Source organism: Chiloscyllium punctatum, chromosome 25, assembly GCF_047496795.1.
Source record: "Chiloscyllium punctatum isolate Juve2018m chromosome 25, sChiPun1.3, whole genome shotgun sequence".
NCBI lineage: Eukaryota > Metazoa > Chordata > Chondrichthyes > Orectolobiformes > Hemiscylliidae > Chiloscyllium > Chiloscyllium punctatum.
Window position 1 is genome coordinate 25548386 of NC_092763.1, and position 24244 is coordinate 25572629.

The 24244-nt window shown below is 43.5% G+C and overlaps 1 pseudogene; it reads left to right on the top strand.

Moving 5' to 3' along the window:
- Positions 1-3242: 3242 nt before the first annotated feature.
- LOC140495630 (sodium- and chloride-dependent neutral and basic amino acid transporter B(0+)-like) overlaps positions 3243-24244 on the top strand; it is an 85612-nt pseudogene continuing 64610 nt past the window's right edge.

The following is a 24244-nucleotide window of genomic DNA, read 5'->3' on the forward strand; positions in this document are numbered from 1 at the left end:
GGTGTTTCTGTTTGATAGTGATGGTTCCCTCAACACAATTCTGTCCAACATCAGTGTATTAATGTGAAAGATTGTGTAGTTTTAGCTGCAGTGAGATTAAGGTCCACAATGTAACAGTGAATGAGGGAGATATTTCAATCATTTCCTGCACATTCCCCATGCAACATTTTCTCTCATAGAGCTGATAATTAAAATAAACACAGTTTTTCACTTGCACCTTCTGTGTGTCTGTGACATAGTACAAGACCCACAAATAAAACTGAATAGCCATCAGTCTGATATTCACTGTGGGTGTGAACTTCATTGCTTAATGAGATGAGAAATCATTTCCTGATTCTACCCATAGCACCTTAATCCAAGGAATGAATTTAAAACTTGGAGGAGTTAATCTCAATATCCCTGGAATGAAACTAAATATTGAAATTTTCCAGTTTCAAAGAAAAGCAGGCAATGCACTTGACTGCTTTTATGTTTTTGATGTTGGAAGAGACCATTCCAATTTTAACTGAGTACTGACAGGGTTCTGTGTTGTATGAAGTTCTGATAAATAAAGGTTCACTTGGTGCCATTCCCTTTAACCCCATCAATGCTGTCAAACCTGTTAATGCAAAATAAATGCATTTATTCACTGAGTGTTCTGCAACCAATGCAAATACATTCACAAAGTTGTGGCGCCTTCAGTACAGTGTGACCCATGTAGAGATGCACAGAGTACAGGAACTGTACAAAACTCCACAGTCCCAGGTCGGGAGACATATCCCACCCCCAGTGAGGAGGTACAAAGTCTACCCAGTCCATGACATGGTAAAAGAATGAAAATCATATTCCTAAAATTCAGAATTTATCAGAGCCCAGAGTTGAAATGGTGAATAGCAAAGGGAAGAGTACATATCTGGCAGTGACATTCCATTTGTAGAGGCAAGGATCAAGGAAAAGGCAATTAGCATGGAAAATAATTATTCTGGTCAATGGTAGAGATTGTGCTTCACCTAGAAGATTTCACATAAGCTCATTCTGTATCTGGGATTATAAATTACTGTCCTCCCTTTAACTGTTAATTCCAGATGTCCTGGTGATATTCAGAATACGGGCCTCTGGCACGTCAAGGGGAATTGGGAATCAATGTGTGTTCAGATACACTCTTGGTTTCTAATTATGACTTCCATATGGGATGAGATGATGCACAGAGTGCAGAAACCATACTAGTTTCTTCACTAAAGAGCTAAGGGTATGGCTTGTACAGGCTGAGATAGGTGATCATTCAAGATATCATCAAATAGGCAGCCCTTGAGGAAATGTAGAAAACCTGACCCAATCTCATGGTGATGAATGTACACCACTGTTCAGACCGCAATATTGAAAATGTCACAAGACAGTTTACAAATGAAAAAGACCAAATGTGTTAACCAATGGTTTCACATCAGATATACTGGTCCTCCAATGTTCAGATGTTTGAAAAGAATGTGACCTGCTCTGTGCTGGTTATACTCTATAGGGCTATGGAAAGCAATCAATGGTATAGCAACAGTAACAGTTTCCACCAAGCTACAGTGAGTCAGAGGCTACAGTTCTGGGTCAATGCCAAAATGGCAGCCAGTCAAATTTAAATTTAATTTGAAAACCTGCAATTGAAAAAAAATCCGGTGTCAGCGATGGTAACCACAAAACCATTGTAGACTGCTGCAAAAACACATCTGGATCACTCATGTCCTTTAGGGAAGACAATCTGCTGTCTGTCATTGGTCTGGCCTCCATGTGACTCTAGACCCACTACTGCATTTTTTATTTTTAATTGCATTCTTAATTGAAATTAAATTGAACTGGCGACTGCAATGGGATGTTAACTGGGTCCTTAGTGCATTCTCTCTGGCCCTATGTCACCAGTGTCATGATCAGAATCTCAATGGACTGTGGACATTTTAAATTTCTAATCAGAAAGTGTGTCAATTTGAAAGAGAGCACATGCAGCCAACAATAGCTGAGGATGTAAATTTACGTCCTGCCTGGAGAGGAAGAATCTTATGCATGCACAAAAGTTTGGACAAGTGCTCACTCTCTCACACACACAAACACACACATGCACAAACACACACATGCACAAACACACACACACACGTAACGCATGCATACTGATAAACACGCGCACACACACAGAGACATATCCACACATATCCATGCACACATATGCATACATATACACAAACAAACATATATATTCACAAACATACAGATACACAGATGCTGTATAATACATGCATGATTTGCTCACTTCGATTACCTATTTTGAACTGTGCAATTGTCCTTTTCTTTCACTTTAAACTGGATGTACTGGAGTTTGTTTGATGCTGATGGAGTACAACATTAGTGGAGAAATCCGTACTCTGCTGAAAGGTGTTGTGTCTAGAGAACATGAAGGGAGGATGAGAAGTGTTTGGTTGAGAAACAGGTTTACTCTCGTCCAGTAAAGGAAGTTTTAAATTGTGGTGAACTGTGAGAGAACTATGGCTCTGTTGTTTGTTTATTCCAGCGTTGTATACTGATAAAGGTGTTAGAAACAAGACCTGAGACAACTGTCTGGATTTATTCAAGTATAAACTTGGGAAGTGAATTTCAGGAAAAATAAGTTTTAAAATACGAGCTTCCAACAAGGCAGTGATGTAGTCAATAATCAGGCCTGCTATACCTGAGTACACTGAGGCTATCCCCCATTCAAATATTCACCCAAACAGTCCCTGCTTAGTTTCCAAGACGAGATCCTGCATGTACAGACTAATACAACCACAGCCTATCACTGTGATTTTGTGTTCTTAATTACCTGCTTAACAGATTTACTGTCCATCCCTCCTCAGCTGCTGAGGTCGCTGCCTTCACTCCCTACCTGCCAATGACAGATGAGGTGGGAAAAGGTCTGGACACTGATGTAACGGCAGGTTTCTAATTTGTGTCTCAATTTTAAGTAAATGATATACAGTGTTCAGCCTCCAACTTACTGACCTCTCCAGTTAGACTTGATGCTATTTCATTTCAAAATGCAAATGTTCTCCAACCTGTTGATCTGGTAGAACTGCAATGAGATACGAAGTACTTGGATGGTGCAGTCAGACAATAGGAACAGTCTTTACCTGATGTGGAGCTGAATCATCCTTAATCAGACATCCAGGGCTGGATACATTGGAAGACGTTTAGACAATACGACTCTCCTTAATCTTTGCATCCAAGCCAAACATCCAAGCAAGTGGAAAAATCTCCCATCCTTGGTGACAAATGGACAGGGGACAATTGTTTCTTTGTAGGTCCTCACAGATTGACCATCAAGAGAATACGGTGAGTATTTTATCAATCCATGATAGTAAACTCCGAACATTCTGAGTGTGATGGTGTTCTGGGGACTTTGATTTATGTGAATTGTAATGGTTCTCTCTGGGTTTCAGAGTGTTTCCAAATTGCCATCTGATTGCTGCAATTTAGACATGGTCTTGGAACTCATGGGGGCTTTGAGGGCAAACTAATAGCACTGACACAATGCCCTTTGAATCTGACGTCAACTTCAGTATTTAGCACAATTACAGATTAAGGTGGAAACCCTGAATTTGCAATTGGTCATTTCCTGATTGAGCACAAGTTAACCTGTATCCCCCAGCTGTCTATCAGAAGCAAACAGAGAAATTCGTTGCTCTGACAAGAAGGTTCCATTTTCTACACTCAGCACAATGTCAGAAATCCCAATAAAAAACAGATTTTATCAATATAACTGGACTTGTGATCATCTGAGTAGTAAATGCTCAACAAATGACTTGTTTAGAGACAAAAATACTGCAGTTGCTGGAATCTAAAGTACACAGGGAGGAGACTGGAAGAACACAGCAGGCCAGGCAGTATCAGGAGATGGAGAAGTTGACATTTCGGGTGTAACCCTTCTTCAGGACTGGGGATGGGTGTGGGGGGAGCTGCAGGTAAAGGGGGTGACGGGGCAGGGTGGTGAAGTGGGGAGAGGTTTAGTCAGATAGAGTGTATGTCCTGGTTGGTGAATAGGAGGAATTCCCATTGGTGACTGGGTGGGGTGGTAGCGAGGGGAGGGGCTGGAAAGGGAGTTGGGGAAGGGAAGGGAGTTTGCTTGAAATTAGAGAACTCAGTGTTGCATCCTCCAGGCTGTAGGCTGCCCAGGCAGAAGATGAAGCGTTGTCCCTCCAGTTTGCGGTTTGTTTTGTTGAGGCAATGGAGGAGGCCCAGGATGGTCATGTCAGAATGGGAGTGGGAAAGGGAATTGAAATGGATGGTGGCTGGGAAATCTGGTCACCCTCTCATGCCTGGCTGAGATGCTCGTTGAACCGTTCCCTAAATTTACACTTGGTCTCCCCAATGTAGAAAAGGCCACATTGGGAGCACCTGATGCAGTAAACTGGGATGTAAGAGAGGCAGGTGAACCTCTGTCTCACCTGGAAGGACTGTTTGGGGCCCAGGATAGAGGTGAGGGGGGTGGTGTACTGGCAGGCTTTGCATCTTTTCTGGTTGCAGGGCAAGATACCTGGGGGTTCAGGGGGATCGGTGGGGAGAGTGGTGCAAACCAAGAGCTGTCAAAGGGAACGCCCCTTGAAGAAGACAGAGAGGGGTGGGGAGAGGAAAATGTTCTTGGTGGTAGCATCCAGTTATAGTTGGCTGAAGTTAAGGATGATTTGTTTCCAGAGCCTCCCCTCCCTTCCATTCTTCCCAGCCACTAACTGGATTCATTCCTCCCATTGACCAACCAGGTCAAACCCTCTACCTGTCCTCACCTCTCCCCACTTCACCACTCTGCCCATGCCTCCCCCTTTATCTGTAGCTCCCCCCACACCCACCCCCAGTCCTGAAGAGGGGTTACACCCAAAATGTCGACTTCTCCACCTCCTGATACTGCCTGGCCTGCTGTGTTCTTCCAGTCTCCTCCCTGTCTATTAACAACTGACTTGGCCCTGAAATATTCGACATGTGAAATGTTCTTACAGTTCCCTTTGCTTAACTACTGTGATTTTTAAACTTATCATGGTTCATCATTACATAATGGCTCTTCCTGAGGATAGTTCTGCTTCTACAGTTTTGTTTATATCACAACTCTTTAAATTTCTTATAATGTAGTTTAATTAAATATGATGTTCGTTTCCTGATTGGTTGTTAGTGAGAATTATTTAATTCGATTGGCTACATGGACAGCTGGATGTCTCACAGCAGCTCAGCACTAGATTCCCACATAAACTGTTCCACCATCAAAGTGGACATTGAAAAATGTAAGCTGACCAGTGAGGTTGTTAAATCTCTCAATACAGATCTCTTTGAAGTCAGGGCCAATGATGAGGTGATTGTTTTGGCACTGGGCATAAAACCCAAGTCAGTTTTTCTGTAATAGGTGAAACATGTGTTTTTTGCTTGAGTTCTGGTCTAATCTCTGACTCGGCCATTTCCACACTCTCCCTCAGGTTGCCACCAATGATGCTGTAAATGAAGATGATGAGAATGTGGAGCGGGGTAACTGGTCCTCGAAGACTGATTACTTGCTCTCAGTGACTGGCTGTGCTGTGGGTCTGGGCAATGTCTGGAGGTTCCCTTACCTGGCTTACAAAAATGGAGGAGGTACTGTAAACAAATCCACAACACAGCAGAGAGATAACAAAAGGAAAGGGAAGAATAAACTGTTTATAAATAATATTAAATTAAATTAAATTCAAAATAGTTTATTGCAGTTGGTCATCATACAGGGTTAAATAATGCTGACATAAAAGACAGTGAATTGGATCTGACAGCTTTAAGCTGTTTATAGAGGGCCCAATTTTCCAAACAATGACAATCTCCCAGAGATTTCCATTCCGAGCCTTCCCTTAGTTAAAAACAGAAGCAGCTCTTCATTCCTGAGATGAGCTTCTGATCAGGACTATTTCAGAAATGTGGAACAGTGGTACTATTCGCACAGTGCTTTCTCAGCCTAGAACTGTAGTGGAGGTGGTTGATGAGTCGGGGGCTGGTTAGAGAAACTATGGTCCCCTTTCACAGCTCTCAGCTGCTGTATCCTGAAATGTAAAGGTTAGACCGTAGAACATAGAAAAATACAGAGCAGTACAGGCCCTTTGGCCCTCGATGTTGCGCCGATCCAAGCCCACCTAACCTACACTAGCCCACTATCCTCCATATGCCTATCCAATGCCCGTTTAAATGCCCATAAAGAGAGAGAGTCCACACTGCTACTGGCAGGGCATTCAATGAACTCACGACTCGCTGAGTAAAGAATCTACCCCTAACATCTGTCCTATACCTACCACCCCTTAATTTAAAGCTATGCCCCCTCGTAATAGCTGACTCCATACGTGGAAAAAGGTTTTCATGGTCAACCCTATCTAAACCCCTAATCATCTTGTATACCTCTATCAAGTCACCCCAAACCTTCTTTTCTCCAATGAAAACTGCCCCAAGTGCCTCAGCCTTTCCTCATACGATCTTCCTACCATACCAGGCAACATCCTGGTAAACCTCCTCTGCACCTGTTCCAATGCCTCCACATCCTTCCTATAGTATGGCAACCAAACCTGCACACAATACTCCAGATGCGGCTGCACCAGAGTCTTATACAACTGCAACATGACCTCAGGATTCCGGAACTCAATTCCTCTACCAATAAAAGCCAGTATGCCATATGCCTTCTTCACCGCACTATTTACCTGGGTGGCAACTTTCAGAGATCTGTGTACATGGACACCAAGATCCCTCTGCTCATCCACATTACCAAGTATCCTACCATTAGCCCAGTACCCCATCTTTTTATTACTCATACCAAAGTGAATCACCTCACACTTACCCACATTGAACTCCATTTGCCACCTTTCAACCCAGCTCTGCAGCTTATCTATATCCCGCTGTAACCTGCCACATCCTTCCTCACTGTCAACAACTTCACCGACTTTCATATCATCCACAAACTTGCCCACCCAACCTTCTAGCCCCTCCTCCAGGTCATTTATAAAAATGACAAACAGCAATGGTCCCAAAACAGATCCTTGTGGAATACCGCTAGTAACTGTGCTCCAAGATGAACCTATACCATCAACTACTACCCTCTGTCTTCTTCCAGCCAGCCAATTCCTAATCCAAACCTCCAACTCATCCTCAATGCCATACCTCCGTATTTTTTGTAGTAGCCTTCCATGGGGAACCTTATCAAATGCCTTACTAAAATCCATATACACCACATCTACTGCTTTACCCTCGTCCACCTCCTTAGTCACCTTCTCAAAGAATTCAATAAGGTTTGTGAGGCACGATCTGCCCTTCACAAAACCATGCTGACTATCCTTGATCACATTATTCCTATCCAGATGTTCATTACTCCTATCCCTTACAATTCTCTCTAGGACTTTGCCCACAACAGAAGTGAGGCTCACCGGCCTATAGTTAGTTACTAGGGTTATCCCTACTCCCCTTCTTGAACAAGGGAACCACATTTGCTATCCTCCAGTCTTCTGGCACTATTCCTTTAGACAACAAGGACATAAAAATCAAGGCCAATGGCTCTGCAATCTCCTCCCTTGCTTCCCAGAGAATCCTAGGATAAATAGCAGAAAGAAGCAAGTTGACAACAGGTAGCTTAATGTGTTCTTGTTCATACTGGTCTGTGTAAAATGGTTCTCTAAGTTCCTCTGGTACATGATCTGTCCCGAAAGCCTTGGCCACCAGCCACGAAAGGCTGCAGGCCATTTTGGCTCTGGAGAAATCAAAGTGACCGAACGCTTTGCTGGGAGGGACAATGAAGGTCTTCTTCATCTCCCTGCTCTTCGCTTCTGCCACGTCGCCCATCATCAAGCCGGTGCTGAGTGTCCTCGTTTCCTCTCTCTCCCTCTCCTGCTCTTTCACTCAAGATTCGCCCTCAGGGAAAGCCTGCATGATCCTTGCAAAATCGCCCGAACCTCCTTTTCAAATCATCCACCAGTTCCAGGGAATGTTGCTTTTGTGTTAGGTTGGTTTTTTTCCACCCACCCCCGCCCCCAAAAGAAAATCCTTTTCCTTATTGTTATTGTTTAAAAAAAAGGTTCAGAGTACTTGCAATCACATCCCCTCCTCTTTCACCCCCCGAGCCAGGTAGAGACTCTGTCTCCAATTGCTTTCCCCAGCCCTCAGCGCTGCTTCACAGCAACAACCAAGCCCGGGACTCGCTACTCCCGCTCCCGGCCTCTCCCATCCTCAGTCAGGCTGGTCTCCCTGTCACTGCGCTGCTGCTGTGCAGCACCAGCACCCGCTGCGCGCTCCTGCCCCTGCGAGGCGCGTTCGCGAGGTTGTTGCAGCCTCTTTGATAGCTGCTGTCCAACAGTAAGTATATAAAGGAAGTGTGATGTCCTGGTGCTTGGAGGGCAGGGTACCATCTGGGTGGACTGCCAGGGTGTGAGGTAAGGGGGTATAGACTGTGTAGTAGGTAAGGTTCTGCCTCGGATGTTACACAGGCATCACTGGTTGAAGACATCCAACTTTACCCTTTATGTATGAGACTGGAGGAAAAAGATACAGAAGTTATACTCCAGCAATTCAAAGGGTCTGTTTCTGTGCTGTAAAACTTTACGATTCTATGACTAAAAGAGGATAAATTACAACCTGAACATTAATTTCATAGAATAAAAGAATGAATCAAGGAGATACGAGGACAAAGTTGATCAAAGTTTCTCCTGCTAAAATAATGCCAGACTGGAGAGTCACCTTTTTATGAAACTGTTTGGACTGTGCCCGAATTAAATGTTTGGAAAGTCGCACTCTCATTTTCCGATTTTGACTGAATGATGTTGATGATCTTATTTAAAAGCTAACATTCCTTCATTTCCGCGAAGACTTCTTTTATTTTTCGTGCAGTAATTTGTGAAAGCAGCTGGAAAATGGTCAGGATAATTTAACAAGTTTATAGTTGAACTTGCTGTTTTCCTGGTGATATTTCCATCCTAAATATGATACTAAAATCTCATGTAAATTTAGAAAGAGCTGCATGAACTGGAAGAGAGTTTAAAAAGTATTTTTAGCTTATTATCAATCAAGAAAGTAAAGGCACATCTGTGAATGTTTTGCTCCTCCCCCTTCAATACATGTCCATCCACAGGTCCATCGGGAAGTGGTCAGCACGGAGTATCCTCAAAAACCCATTGGGAAAGGTGAGGATGGATCCTGTCAGGTTGTTCCCTCAACAGAATGTCAAAGTCATTTGGCAGAACGCCTCATTGCCAGAACTTTCCAACAAGCACCAAAACACCGCTTGGCTGGTGGTGAGGAGGGCACTACCTGTCAGATCCTTCATGTCCATTCAGACTCTCTGTGCCACCACACACTGCGCTCGACATGGCTTCGGGGTGAGAGATGGGGGAGGGAAGAGACTGTCACACACCTCTGGCTGAATGTGCCTTAGCAGGAAGTCTGGAGAAAGATGCAATGGTTTTTGCCCAAGCAGCTCCATGACACAGGACACAGTACTCTACACCCTGTTCACTGGAATGCCCCAAAACTAACGTCAACTGTGCCAACAAGTCAGTGAAAGACACTCTTTGGTCTGCCTGAAACTTGCCGGTTTTCCAGAACAAGGTGTTAACCCTGACCAAGTGTTGCAGATGGTCACATGCCAATGTCCAGAACTACGTGCTGAGGGACACATTAAAGCCTGGGACAGCAGTCACCAAGGTGTCTCAAATATCCATAAATCCAGTCTTGTACGAGGAAGAAATGTCTTGGGTTTGTTTGCTGGACAGGGACAAACTCCAATATTTGTTTCTTCATTTGCACCTGTACAGAACTGAACTGGTTTAGTGACTATGCGTGTACAGGGAAATATTTTTAGGAGTAAAGTACATTCTTTGAAATAAAAACTAGGAGACAATGAGAACTGCAGATGTTGGAGACATCAGAGCTGATAAAACGTGGCACTGGAAAAGACATAGCTCGTCAGGCAGCATCCAGACAGCAAGAGTCGACATTTCAGGCAGAACCCTTTTTTCAGGACAGAGGAGGGGCAAGGGTTTTGAGAGATAAATGGGGGGAGAGGATGGGGCGAGGGGAGCTGATAGGTGGGTGAAGGTGAGAAGTGACACTGATAGGTCAGTGGGAATGGTGAAGTGGGTAGGTGAGAAAGAGGATGGGCAGGTAGTTTGGGTCAAGTAGGTGGTTCGGAGTTAGCGAGTTGCATCAGATGAGGTGGGAGAAGGGGAGGTTTGGAAACTGGTGAATTCAGTGTTCATGCCGTGTGGTTGTGGGCTTCGAGGTGGCAGATGAGGTGTTCTTCCACCAATTTGAGAGTAGCGTTGTGCCAGGTCCTGAATATTGAAAAGGGAGCCTAAAACCACACGGCAAGAGCATTGAAAAGGGAGCCTACAACAACACTGTATGGACATTGTAAAGGGAGCCTACAACCTCACTGCATGGGAATTGAAAAGGGAGCCTACAACCACACTGTATGGACATTGAAAAGGGAGCCTATAACCCCACTGCATGGGAATTGAAAAGGGAGCCTACAACCACACTGTATGGACATTGTAAAGGGAGCCTACAACCCCACTGCATGGGAATTGAAAAGGGAGCATACAACCACACTGCATGAACAATGTAAAGGGAGCCGACAACCACCCTGCATGAGCATTGAATAAGGAGCCTACAACCACACTGCATGTACAACGTAAAGGGAGCCTACAACCACACCGCATGAACAATGTAAAGGGAGCCGACAACCACACTACATGGACATTGTAAAGGGAGGATACAACTGCATTGCATGGGAATTGAAAAGGGAGCCTACAACCACATTCATGAGCATTGAAAGGGGAGCCTACAAACACACTGCATGGACATTGTAAAGGGAGCCGACAAATACACCACATGGACATTGTAAAGGGAGCCGACAACCACACTGCATAAGCATTGAAAAGGGAGCCTCCAACCACATTACAAGGACATTGAAAAGGGAGCCTACAACCTCACTGCATGGACATTGAACAGGGAGCCTACAACCACACTGCATGGATATTTAAAAGGGAGCCTACAACCACACTGCATGAACATTGTAAAGGGAGCCTACAACCACACTGTATGGACATTGATAAGGGAGCATACAAACTCACCGCATGGACATTATAAAGGGAGCCTACAACCACACTGCATGAACATTGTAAAGGGAGCCTACAACCACACTGCATGGACATTGAAAAGGGAGCCTACAACCACACTGCATGGACATTGTAAAGGGAGCCTACAACCACACTGTATGGACATTGTAAAGGGAGCCTACAACCACACTGTATGGACATTGTAAAGGGAGCCTACATCCACACTACATGGACATTGTAAAGGGAGCCTACAATCTCACTGCATGGACATTGTAAAGGGAGCCTACAACCATACTGCATGGACATTGTGAAGGGAGCCTACAACCGCACTGCATGGAAATTGAAAAAGGAGCCTACAAACACACTGCATGGACATTGTAAAGGGAGCCGACAAATACACCACATGGACATTGTAAAGGGAGCCGACAACCACACTGCATGGATATTGAAAAGGGAGCCTACAACCACACTGCATGAACATTGTAAAGGGAGCCTACAACCACACTGTATGGACATTGATAAGGGAGCATACAAACTCACCGCATGGACATTATAAAGGGAGCCTACAATCTCACTGCATGGACATTGTAAAGGGAGCCGACAAATACACCACATGGACATTGTAAAGGGAGCCTACAACCACACTGCATGGACATTGAAAAGGGAGCCTACAACCACACTGCATGGACATTGTAAAGGGAGCCTACAACCACACTGTATGGACATTGTAAAGGGAGCCTACATCCACACTACATGGACATTGTAAAGGGAGCCTACAATCTCACTGCATGGACATTGTAAAGGGAGCCTACAACCATACTGCATGGACATTGTGAAGGGAGCCTACAACCGCACTGCATGGAAATTGAAAAAGGAGCCTACAAACACACTGCATGGACATTGTAAAGGGAGCCGACAAATACACCACATGGACATTGTAAAGGGAGCCGACAACCACACTGCATAAGCATTGAAAAGGGAGCCTCCAACCACATTACAAGGACATTAAAAAGGGAGCCTACAACCTCACTGCATGGACATTGAACAGGGAGCCTACAACCACACTGCATGGATATTGAAAAGGGAGCCTACAACCACACTGCATGAACATTGTAAAGGGAGCCTACAACCACACTGTATGGACATTGATAAGGGAGCATACAAACTCACCGCATGGACATTATAAAGGGAGCCTACAACCACACTGCATGAACATTGTAAAGGGAGCCTACAACCACACTGCATGGACATTGAAAAGGGAGCCTACAACCACACTGCATGGACATTGTAAAGGGAGCCTACAACCACACTGTATGGACATTGTAAAGGGAGCCTACATCCACACTACATGGACATTGTAAAGGGAGCCTACAATCTCACTGCATGGACATTGTAAAGGAAGCCTACAACCATACTGCATGGACATTGTGAAGGGAGCCTACAACCACACTGCATGGAAATTGAAAAAGGAGCCTACAACCACACTGCATGGACATTGTAAAGAGAGCATATAACCACACTGCATGGACATTGAATTCACCACTTTCCAATTCACTCCTCTTCCCACAACCCATCCCTGATCCAACCCTGCATCTCCGATTCGCTCTCTTGATCTGAACTACCTGTCTATCTTCCTTCCCACCTATCCACTCCACCCTTCCCACCAACCTATCACTACCATCTCCCATCTTTGCCCACCTATCGCCTACATTTCCCATGGCCTCACCCACTTTCCCACCATTTATATCTCAACCCTCTTCCCCCTCCCCAATACCCTTCTTCAGAATGATCTTTCCCAAAATGTCAACTCTCTTGAACCTCGGATTTTGCCTGACCTGTTGTGCCTTTTCCAGTGCCACATTGAAATAAAATTTATAACAACTTCAAAGATATACACATCTTCAAATGTACATATTTGACAAGGCTCATCCACATTCATCTTAAAGAACATTCATTTGGTGTATCTCACTCTGCCCTATGACACTGAAATGTCACCTCGATACCACAGAGATATCCTCTCAAACAAACTGTCATCAGGATCAATGAAGAAAATTGATTTCTGGTTTAAGGAAAAAGATGTGATTATAAATGACTCTGGATGGATAGACAGATGGAAAATTAAATTGACAGCAAGACAGAGAAAGACATATTTCAGATGTTTACTTTGAGTGATTGTTCTCATCTTTTCAAATCTAATGCAACCCTGAAATTGTTTCCTCCATTTTCCAGCTGTATTCCTTATTCCCTACACCCTCATGTTGACACTCGTTGTGATGCCACTGTTTTTCATGGAAACTTCTTTTGGACAGTTTGCCAGCCTCGGTCCTGTGGCAATCTGGAAAGCTGTGCCCATGTTTATTCTGTGACAGTTTAAATGGTCTTGGGCACTTCATCAAGAAATACTGGTTCTGTCTTGTGATCTAATGGAGGCAGAAGCAGACTTGGTGAATTACTGGCTCTAACCTGATCTTCCTCACACTTCACAAAGGCCAATGCAGGCAGTGAAGAGGCAGGCATCATCAGTGAAATGTCTTCATTTCTTGTTCAATACCTGCCCTGTTGGTAAATTAGTAATACTGGAGCTGGGTTTATTTTCAATTTGATAAATAAAAAAATGATGTCAATTATCTGACACCGGGTGAAAAGAAACAAATAACTTGAGGTTTTATGTGCAGTAATCTGGGGAAATCTTGACAAGTGAAGGCTTTACACCCTGCCACACACATTGTTGATAAGGTAGCGCTGTGTTCAACTGAGTCTATTATTTCACCATTCAATTACATCATGGCTGATCTGTCCCTCAATTCTGTGCTTGCTACATACCCCACTATTACCTGTGACTGATGAGAATTAATCAATCTTCAGATTGAGCAGTAATATCCACAGTTTTTTGGACAGATGATTCAACATCTTCCTCCGAGAGAAGGTGCAAAACTTGACCTACTCTTGGGAAATAAGGCAGGGCAGGTGACTGAGTTGTCAGTGGGGGAGCACTTTGGGGCCAGCAACCATAATTCTATTACTTTTAAAATAGTGATGGAACAGGACAGACCAGATCTAAAAATTGAAGTTCTAAACTGGAGAAAGGCCAATTTAGATGGTATCAGGCAAGAACTTTCAAAAGCTGATTGGGTGCAAATCTTTGCAGGTAAAGGGATGGCTGGAAAATGGGAAGCCTTCAGAAATGAGATACTGAGAGTTCAGAGATAGTATATTCCTGTTAGGGTGATAGGAAAGGCTGGTCGGTATTAGGGTTGTTGGATGACAAAAGAAATTGAGGGTTTGGTTAAGAAAAAGAAGGAAGCATGTATCAGGTATAGACAGGATAGATCGTGATAACCCTTAGAAGAGTTATCCTTCAGGAGTATCCTTTAGGCAGCAGGAGTATCCTTAAGAGAGAAGTCAGGAGGGCAAAAAGGGGATGTGAGATAGCTTTGGCAAATAGAGTTAAGGAAAATCCAAAGGGTTTTTACAAATATGTTAAGGAGAAAAAGGGTAACTAGGACCTCTCAAAGATCAGCAACACAGCCTTTGTGTGGAGCTACAGGAGATGGGGGAGATACTAAATAAGTATTTTGCATCAGTATTTACTGTGGAAAAGGACATGGAAGATATAGAATGTTGGGAAATAGATGTTGACATATTGAAAAGTGTCCATGTTACAGAGGAGGAAGTGCTGGAAGTCTTGAAACACATAAAAGTGGATAAATCCCCAGGTCCTGATCAAGTACCCTAGAACACTGTGGGAAGCTAGGGAAGTGATTGCTGGGCCTCTTCCTGAGATATTCTGAGATATCATCAATAGTCACAGGTGAGGTGCTGGAAGACTGGATGTTGGCTAATCCTGTGGTGCCACTGTTTAATAAATTTGTTGAGGACAAGCCAGGGAACTATAGACCGGTGAGCCTGACGTCAGTGGTAGGCAAGTTGTTGGAGGGAATCCTGAGGGACAGGACGTACATGGATTTGGAAAGGCAAGGATTGATTAAGGATAGTCAACATGGCTTTGTGCGTGGGAAATCATGCCTCACAAACTTGATTGAGATTTTTGAAGAAGTGACAAAGAGGATTGATGAGGGCAGAGCGGTAGATGTGATCTTAATGGACATCAGTAAGGCGTTTGGCAAAGCTCCCCATGGAAAACTGGTGAACAAGGTTAGATCTCATGGATTACAGGGAGAACTAGCCATTTGGATACAGAGCTGGTTCAAAGATAGAAGACAGAGGGTAGTGGTGGAGGGTTGTTTTTCAGATTGGAGGCCTGTGACCAGTGGAGTGCCACAAGGATTGGTGCTGAGCCTACTATTTCTCATCATTTATATAAATGATTTGGATGCGAGCATAAGTGATATAGTTAGTAAGTTTACATATGACACCATATTTGGAGGTGTAGTGGTCAGCGAAGAAGGTTACCTCAGATTACAACGGGACCTTGATCAGATGGGCCAATAGGCTGAGAAGTGGCAGATGGAGTTTAATTTAGATAAATGTGAGGTGCTGCATTTTGGGAAAGGAAATCTTAGAAGGACTTATATGCATAATGGCAAGGTTCTGGGGAGTGTTGCTGAACAAAGATAACTTGGAGTCCAGATTCATAGCTCCTTGGAAGTGGAGTCGCAGGTAGATAGGATAGTGAAGAAGGCGTTTGGTATGCTTTCCTTTATTGGTCAAAGTATTGAGTACAAGAGTTGGGAGGTCATGTTACGGCAGTACAGGACATTAATTAGGTCACCTTTGGAATATTGCGTGCAATTCTGGTCTCCTTCCTATTGGAAAGATGTTGTGAAACTTGAAAGGATTGAGAAAAGATTTACAAGGTTGTTGCCAGGGTTGGAGGATTTGAGCTGCAGGGAGAAGCTGAACAGGCTGGGGCTGTTTTCCCTGGAGCGTTGGAGGCTGAGGGGTGACTTTATAGAGGTTTATAAAATTATGAGGGGCATGGATAGGATAAATAGACAAAGTCTTTTTCCTGGGATGGGGGAGTCCAGAACTAGAAGTCAATGGTTTAAGGTGAGAGGGGAAAGATATAAAAGAGACCTAAGGTGAAACTTTTTCATGCAGAGGGTGGTATGTGTATGGAATGAGCTGCCACAGGAAGTGGTGGAAGCTGTTACAATTACAACATTTATAAGGCATCTGGATGGGTATATGAATAGGAAGGGTTTGAAGAGATATGGGCCGGGTACTGGCAGGTGGGACTAGATTTGGTTGGGGTATTTGGACTTTTGTTTTTAAACCCAGAAACCTGAACAGACAGTTTCTCCACATTTACGTTACTTAATATCTTAATTATTTAAACTGGGTCTCTTAAATTAATCATCATCTCAATGAATACAACAAATATAATCACTCTTCAAAATGCAACCTTTTAAACTCTGACATTATTCCTATCAACACTAGCTGTGCACTGAGCTGACCTTTCTGAGTTATGATGCCGAATCTGAATGAACCAAACCAGACACCATCAGAGTAAATCTCTGGACAATACAACACCAGCTCCTTCCTGTGTTGTAGCTCCGTGAACAATTCCAATCAGCATTTTGGTTACATTTATTATTTTGTGTACATGGACATCAAAATCCCTTTGCTCCAGATATCAAAGTTCCTGATCTGTAAAATTCCATTTATCCTTCAATCGTGGGTTGTTGTTCAGATGTTTGCAATTATCAAGCAAATGAGGCATTCCTTCATCAGTGTAAATCACTAGTATCGTATGAGCCTTTATTCCTGTTGTTGTGTGAGATTACCATAATACCCCAGATTAATATAAACACACGTGATTCATGAGTTAAGCACTGTGGGAAAAGGGGAACTGGTAAATGTCCTGTTTCCATAATGTTAAATGACAATGGCTTTTCATAGAAAGAATCCCTGAAACCCTACAGGGTGGAAACAGGCCGTTTTGGCCAATCAAGTCCACGACATTGCTCCATGCAACATCTTCCCCAGACCCACCCCCTCCGTTATCCCTGTAACCTTGCATTTTCTATAGCTAATCGACGTAACCTGAATATTTTTGGACTGTGGAAGGAAACTGGAGCACTCTCAGGAAACCCATCCAGACATGGAGAGAATGTGCAAACTCCACACAGACAGTCACCCAAGGCTGGAATCGATCCCAGTCTCTGGTGCTGTAAGGCAGCAGTGCTAACCACTGAGCCCCAGGCCATCCTACATCATGCTGCAAATTCATAAGTTCATGAGATATAGGAGGAGAATTAGGCCATTTTGCCTATTAAGCCTGCTCCACTATTCAATCATGGCTGATGTGCTCCTCCACCCCTATTTTCCTGCCCTCTCTCCATAACCCATGACCAATTAAACATCTGTCTAATTCGTCCTTCAATTTAATCACTGTCCCAGCATCCATTGCACTTCAGGGTAGCAGATCCACAGATTCACAACCCTTTGGGAGCAGTAGTTTCTCCTCAACTCTGTTTTAAACTTGCTACCCCTTATTCTAAGACTATGACCTCTCATCCTAGAATGCCCCACAAGAGGACGCATCGGTTCCACATCGGTTCTATCCACACCTTTTATCATCTTGAAGAGCTCAATTTGACCTCCCCTCATTCTTCTAAATTCCAGAGAGCATAGGCCTAAACTGTTCAATCTCTTTTCTTACGACAAACTCCTTAATTCTGAAAACAATCTGGTGAACCTCCTCTGACTGCCTCATTACAGTTTTCCTCAAATATGAACACCAAAACTGTGCACAATATTCCAAGTGTGGTCTCACCAATGCCTTGTACAGTTGCAACAATACGTACTTACTTTTATATTCTGTTCCTTTTGCTAGAAAAGTCAACATTCTTTTGGTTTCTTTATGATCTGCTGTACCTGCATGCTCGTTTTCTGTGACTCATGGATGAGGACACCCAGATCCCTCTGTACCATAGCACCCTGAAGTCTCTCCCCATTTAGATAATGGGTCGCCTTTCCATTTTTCCTACCAAAATGCATCACCTCACACTTATCCACATTTTGGCCCACTCTCCTAACCTATCTATGTACATTTGTAGAGTTCTTATTTCTTCATTGCAATTGACCATCCTGCCTGTTTTTGTGTCATCCACAAATTCGGCTAAAGAGCCTTCTATCCCTGTATCTAAGCTATTAATGTAGATTGTAAATAGCTGGGGTCCAAAGACCTTACCCTGTGGGATCCCACTAGTTACTGCTTTCCATCCAGAAAAGAAACCATTTTTCCTGACTCTCTGTCTTCTGTCCATCAGCCAGTTGCCTATGCAAGTTAATAAATTACCCCTAATCCCATATGATCCAACTTTGGGAATTAACCTTTTGTGTGGCACCTTATCAAAAACCTTCAAGAAGTCCAGATACATCTACAGGATCCTTATAATCCACTTTGCTCATTATATTGTTGAATACCTTTACCAAGTTAGTCAAACATGATTCGCCCTTCATAAAACCATACTGACTCTGATGGATAACGTTTTGACTCAAAGTTTGGGAGAAGATTTGTAGCTCGACTGCTCGTTGTTGTGGTTCTGTTCACCGAGCTGGGAATTTGTCTTGCAAATGTTTCGTCCCCTGTCTAGGTGACATCCTCAGTGCTTGGGAGCCTCCTGTGAAGCGCTTCTGTGATGTTTCCTCCGGCATTTATAGTGGCCTGTCTCTGCCGCTTCCGGTTGTCAGTTCTAGCTGTCCGCTGTAGTGGCCGGTATATTGGGTCCAGGTCGATGTGTTTGTTGATAGAGTCTGTGGATGAGTGCCATGCCTCTAGGAATTCCCTGGCTGTTCTCTGTTTGGCTTGCCCTATAATGGTAGTGTTGTCCCAGTCAAATTCATGTTGCTTGTCATCTGTGTGTGTGGCTACTAATGACTGGGACAACACTACCATTATAGGGCAAGCCAAACACTGAGGATGTCACCTAGACAGGGGATGAAACGTTTGCAAGACAAATTCCCAGCTCGGCGAACAGAACCACAACAACGTTTTGTTTTTCCAATAGTCCAATCATCCTGACATTGCTTCTTTGATAATTGATTCTGACACTTCCCCAACAACAGATGTTAATCTAAGTGGTCATTAATTTCTCACATATTGCCTCCCTCCCTTTCTGAATAGCATTTTTCTTATGCACTGTTCCCTTTCCTGTGTCCAGAGAATTTTGGAATATTGTGAACAAAGGATCCACTATCTCTGCTGCCACTTCCTCTAATGTCCTAGGAGGTAGGCCATCAGACCCAGGGCGCCTGTCTGCCCTCAATCCTTGCAGTTTGCTGAGGACCTTTTCCCAATCAATGTTGGTTGTTCTACGTTCTACCCTTTCTATTGCCGCTGACTTGCCTATTCCAATTGGAATGGCACTATTGTCTTTCACCATGAAAATTGAGGCAAAATATTGATTCAGCATCTCTGCCATCTCAGTGTTCCTTACTACTAACTCTCCAGTTTTAATTTTCAAGGGACCAACATTCACCTGAGTGACTCTCTTCCTTTTTATATATCTATGGAAGCTTTTGCTATCCTTTTTGGAATTTTGGGCTTATTTTCTTTAGTAACTTACCTTGGTTCTTTAATTATTTTTTTACTATCCCTTTGTTTATGTTTGAAAGTTTCCCAATCATCTAACCTGCCACTGGCCTTTGCAATATGGTGTAAACCTTATTTTTTGACTTGATATTGTCCTTGAACTCCTTGTTTATCCATGGATTTTTTTAACCCCACTTTCCATCTCTCTTCCTAATTGGGATATATTTTAGTTGTGAGAAATTGGGTGGCTCTTTAAACAACAGCCACTGTTCATCCACTTTTTTACCATGTAGCCTTCTTGCCTAATCTACTCAGACCAGATCTGTACTTATGCTGATGTACTTTCCTTTGTTTCATTCCAGAACACTAGTTTGGGACTCCGCTTTCTCACCCTCAAACTGAATTTTGAATTCTATCATACTATGGTCACTACTCCATAGAAGATCCTTAACTAAGATGTCATCAATTAATCTCTCTTCATTTCACAATATCAAAACCAGAGTAGCCTGCTCCCTAGATGGTTCCACAGCATACTGCTCCAAGAAACAATCTCAAATACATTAATGAAATTCATCTCAAGATTACCCTTGCCAATTTGATTCTTCCAATCTATGTGCATGTTAAAATTACCCATGGTTACTGCTGTGCCTTTCTTGCAAGCATCGAATATCTCCAGGTTTATACTGTGCTGCACTGCAGAACGACTGTTTGGACACCTGTAGATTACTGTAATTACTTTTTCCCTTTGCTATTTCTTATTTCTACCCAGACTGATCCCATAACTTGATCTCTTGGGCTTAAGGTAAAAACAATGACTGCAGATGCTGAAAACCAAATACTGGATTAGTGGTGCTGGAAGAGCACAGCACTTCAGGTGGCATCCAACGAGCAGCAAAATCGACGTTTCGGGCAAAAGCCCTTCATCAGGAATAAAGGCAGTGAGCCTGAAGCGTGTAGAGATAAGCTAGAGTAGGGTGGGGGTGGGGAGAGAGTAGCATAGAGTACAATGGGTGAGTGGGGGAGGGGATGAAGGTGATAGGTCAAGGAGGAGAGGGTGGAGTGGATAGGTGGAAAAGAAGATAGGCAGGTCGGACAAGTCCGGACAAGTCAAGGAGACAGTGCTGAGCTGGAAGTTTGAAACTAGGATGAAGTGGGGGAAGGGGAAATGAGGAAGCTGTTGAAGTCCACATTGATGCCCTGGGGTTGAAGTGTTCCGAGGCGGAAGATGAGGCGTTCTTCCTTCAGGCGTCTGGTGGTGAGGGAGCGGTGGTGAAGGAGGCCCAGGACCTCCATGTCCTCAGCAGAGTGGGAGGGGGAGTTGAAATGTTGGGCCACGGGGTGGTTTGGTTGATTGGTGCGGGTGTCTTGGAGATGTTCCCTAAGGTCATTGGGCTTAAGTCATTTCTAATTAGAACACGGATCTCTTCCTTCACCAGCAAAGCTCCACCACCTCTACTTGGGCGGCACGGTGCCTCACAGCGCCTGAGACCCGGGTTCAATTCCCACCTCAGGCGACTGACTGTGTGGAGTTTGCACGTTCTCCCCGTGTCTGCGTGGGTTTCCTCCGGGTGCTCCGGTTTCCTCCCACAGTCCAAAGATGTGCAGGCCAGGTGAATTGGCCATGCTAAATTGCCCATAGTGTTAGGTAAGGGGTAAATGTAGATGTAGGGGTATGGGTGGGTTACGCTTCGGCGAGGCGGTGTGGACTTGTTGGGCCGAAGGGCCTGTTTCTACACTGTAAGTAATCTAATCTAATCTAATCTAATCATCTATCTTTCCGAAATTCTGAGTAGCCTTGGATATTCAATTCCCAGACCTGGTCTCCTTGTAATCATCTCTCAGTAATCACGACCAAATTCTACCCTTTTGTTTCTATTTGCACTGTTAACTCATTAATATTCTGAATGCTTTATGCATTCAGAATCAAAGCTTTTAAATTTGTTCTCCTGGTAAATTTCCCACTACTCTTATATAATTCATTGTTACAGAAAGCCATTCATCTGATCTGTCCATCACCTTTATAAGGAGAAAGTGAGGAATGCAGATGCTGGAGATCAGAGTCAAGAGTGTGGTGCTGATGAGTATGGTGCAGGAATCCTGATGAAGGGCGTTTGCCTGAAATGTCGATTCTCCTGCTCCATGGATGTTGCCTGACCTGCCGTGCTTATTCAGCATTACACTCTTGACCCTCACCTTTATTGTCTCATAACCATCCACCATATCGCTAACCTGCACTCTTATCTCCTCCTGTAATTTAGGTTTTCTGATTTCCCTTACAACTGAACCCTCTCCCCTCCCCCCACTATCTAGTTTGAAGACCTGTCCACAGCCTGAGTTATGTGTCTCTCAAGGACTCTGGTTCCAGCACGATCCAGATGAAGACTGTCCCATTGGAACAGGTCCCTTTGTCCCGAGTACTGGTGCTAATGTCCCATGAATTCAAACCCATTTCTCCCAAACCGATCTTTAAGCCACACATTTACCTGCTTAATCTTATTCACCCTGTGCCAATTAGCTTGTGGCTTAGGGTGCAACCCAGAGATTATTTCCTTTCTGGTTCTGCTCTTTAATTTGGCTCCAGCTCTTCATATTTCCTTAACAGAACCTCTGCCCTAGTTTTATCTTTGTCATTAGTATGTATTGGATCTTTACCCTCCTACTCCAACCTCTGCTGTAGCCCAGCTGTGATACCCCAATCACAAGCACCAGGTAGGCAACACAACCTTCAAGACTCTCGATCTTGGTCACAGAGAACAGTGTCTATGCCCTCAACTAAGGTGTGTGACTGTCTCCTGAAACATATCGTCCAGGTAACTCTCCCCATCCCTGAGGTGTGACAACATCTGAAGCTCAGAATCCAGCGCATCAACTCTGAGCCGGAGCTCCTTGAGTAACCAACATTTACTACAAACGTAGTCACTGGGACCCACCAGGGGATCCACCAGCTCCCACATCATGCAGGAACAACACATCAACTCCATCCTCATTTAATTCACTAGCTTTGAATATTTTTTTTTACAATTTTTAACTGTTTTTATGTCTCTGCTTATGATCTCAATCTGAACATAAGTTATAACCAATAATTTAGCACATATTCAATTGAACACAGATTAAATGTTAACACAGATTCAAATTTAAAACATTCAAGTTTAGCAGATTCCATATTTACCAATCAAGTCACAGCCATCCTGTGACATCACTTTTCAGCTCCCCCCTCAGTTGAAACACTCAGAATCAGAAACTCTTACCCGCCCAGGCTGCCCTCTGGTTCACTCCCACTCAGGCCTACTCCTGAAGTGAAGGCCCCAAATCCTCATGGTAAGTTTTTATATCCCTTACCTTCCCTGGCTGTCCTCTGGTTCACGCCCACTCAGTTCCACTCCTGAAGAGAGGAGCTCCACTCCTCCCAATGTGCTTCAAAGTGTTGCGGACTTACTGCACACCCGTTCCAGTCAATTTATGATTAATTTATATTCATAACTAAAAGAACATAATGAGATGAAGGGACAAAACGTAAATAACAAATTTGCTGATGACACAAAGATATTGAGGAAAGTATGGAGAAGATAAAGCTGGAAAAAGATTAAGTTCAAAAGTCAAGATCTGACAATAGAACACATGAAAACATAAGATTGCCCATTTTAGCAGGAAGAATATTGAAATGGTGAGAGATCGCAACACTGAAATGCAAAGGGTGTCCTCATGAAAGAATCGCTGAATGTCAGTATGCAGGTAAGTAGGAAAGCTGATTGCATGTTGTGACTTATCATGAGGTGAACTGAATTCAAAACTGGGGTGTTTATGCTTTATTGATATGGAGCACTGGTGAGACCATTATCTGGAGTATTGTGCACAGTACTGGTTATCTTATTTAAAGAAGGCGATAAATGTGTTGGTAGTGATTCAGAGAAGGTTTGCCAGGGTAATGTATGAAATGAGAGGATGTAGCTCAATACTCTTTAAAAAGAAACAGTCAGGATATTTAATCTGCTCATTTACATTCACACCTTTGGAATTAGATTGTCATTCAATGCAGTAATAAGGCTTGATTTTTTTTTTGTCATGTAACCACTATTCTGATGGAAAACAAATGAAGGAAGCTCTGTCTTTTCAATATGCAATGTTTTAGTTAAATTATTCGAGGCATGAGTGTCACTGAGGTCAGACACTCACAATTACTCTTTGTACTAATTGCAACAAAATGAATGAACTCTTTGAAATTTGTAAAAATGCATGCCCTCAGTGATCTTGCAGCCATATAGGATTAAAAGACTCATCAATTGTCTCACCTAACTCAGTCAAGAAGTGTAATTGATTGAAGTCTTACGAGTGAGGTGAAATTAAACTGACCACACTTTACATGTTTCTCAAACGTTGATGTGGAATGAGTTGAAGCAGTGACATTTCTCCCAGCTCTGGTCACCCTGAACAGTCTCACTGGTCTTCCTGTATTTCCAGTTTCAAAATAAACACCATGTAAACACAGTAGCTACACAAACAGGTCAGATGCTAGGATTACTGTGGCCCATAACTCACCTCCTGTATCCCCAAAGCCTGCTGACCATCTGCAAGGCACAACTCAGGAGTGTGATGGAATACTCCCCATTTAGCTGGATAGGTGCAGCTCCAACAACACTCAAGTAGCTTGACACCATCCAAC